The sequence below is a fragment of the Hemitrygon akajei genome, chromosome 10 (assembly GCF_048418815.1).
Source record: "Hemitrygon akajei chromosome 10, sHemAka1.3, whole genome shotgun sequence".
In the NCBI taxonomy this organism is placed as follows: domain Eukaryota; kingdom Metazoa; phylum Chordata; class Chondrichthyes; order Myliobatiformes; family Dasyatidae; genus Hemitrygon; species Hemitrygon akajei.
In genome coordinates this window covers 47,652,336-47,653,993 of record NC_133133.1, presented here as the reverse complement: position 1 = coordinate 47,653,993, position 1,658 = coordinate 47,652,336, and positions in this window count along the sequence as shown.

Here is a 1,658-nt window from a genome sequence, read left to right as displayed (position 1 = left end):
ATAAACCTCATTCACATTGGGTTGGTAATTGTCAAGTTATATTTACACTTCTCAAGTGTCAAACAGTGACTATCTCAAAATACTGAGACTCTAACCATCCACCCTTAACATGTCATTCCCATGGGTAACTTTGCCTTCATTGATTGTCTTAAGTTCACATATGCTTAACTTGGCCAGAACAAAGCCGCCCATTGGATTAGTTCTTTATCCATCAATATAAGCCTTCACTTCATCCGTTGCTGGTGCACTGTAAATGTAGTGTGTATTTTCTACAGCACATGTGGCAACAGCTTGCCAAGGCATCCACAACAACTCCCAAAGCCACGATCTTTGCAATCCAGGACAAAGGCCGAAAGTGAAGAGGAATGCACAATACTTTACACACAGCACCCTAATGGATATTCATTGATACTCCCATATGAATCCTGGATCTAATTCCTGGAACTCTCTACTTAACATCCCTTTAGGAGTTCCTTCACTATTAGGACTAATGGAGATGGGCAATAAGTACTGGTCTTAGCAGCGACCTCTATGTTGCTGAATCCTTTTCTATTAAATTACCAAGAGAGAAATTCAAAAATCAACAAATAGTGGTAAAATATTGTTAAATATAAATTTTGAAGCTATTGAAGTTTTAAATGGAATACTGAGGGAGATAAGAACCTTACTGGTTTGGAGATCATACAAACTGATATATGGACTGGGAGATTTTCCAAAGGTTTTGATTTGACAAGATACAGATAAACAGAAGAGGGAATCATGCAGGGTGACTCAGTTGGGGTTCAGGAAGCATTCAGAAGGAAATCTAAAGAAACACTACATCTGATAAAGGAGGGTGATAAGGAAAAATGGGACAAAGAGTGAAAACACGAGGAAATCTGCAGATGCTGGAAATTCAAACAACACACACAAAATGCTGGTGGAACACAGCAGGCCAGGCAGCATCTACAGGGAGAAGCGCTGTCGACGTTTTGGGCCGAGACCCTTTTTCAGGACAAAGTGAAAGACTGGAAGATCATATAAAAGTGACAATTTGTCCTTTTCTTCTTTTCACAGCATTAATTTGCAATGACATTCATAAGCATCAAAGAAATTTGTTTCAAAATGATTTGAGTTAGTTTTAATTGCTCTCAACAGGTTTTGGTAAGCAACCTCAAAATCACTGTCCTGTTAACACTAACAAGGGGTTGGCTTCATTTTGAAATAGTCACAATGTTGCTTGTTCAAAGCATGTAAGAAAAGCCTGATGACCTTTAACATGGTTTGACAATTGTCATTAGTTAGGCCTAGTTGGATCCACAGTACAGGCACCAGCCAGTTCCATTGGCAGTGAAACAGAGAAGAAAATCCAGAAAGGTTTCATAAACACTGGAGGACCAGGGATATGGCTCCAATAACCACAGTTTAATCTGGACCATTGTCCTCACATTCTGCAAGCAATACCCAAGCTTCCTGCAACTTGCCTGGCTCTGAACTGTCTAGTAAACTACATTAGGGTACTTGCCTTCCAAATTTAACTGAAACCAGAGTGTCAGAACCACACAGCCATTTCTCCACTAGAATGGGCAGCCAACCGATATAATCCGCCAGCTGGCCTCACAGAAGTCAATATTGAGCCCATTGTTTCCAGTGTGAAAGAACTCAATTTATTGCAGCTT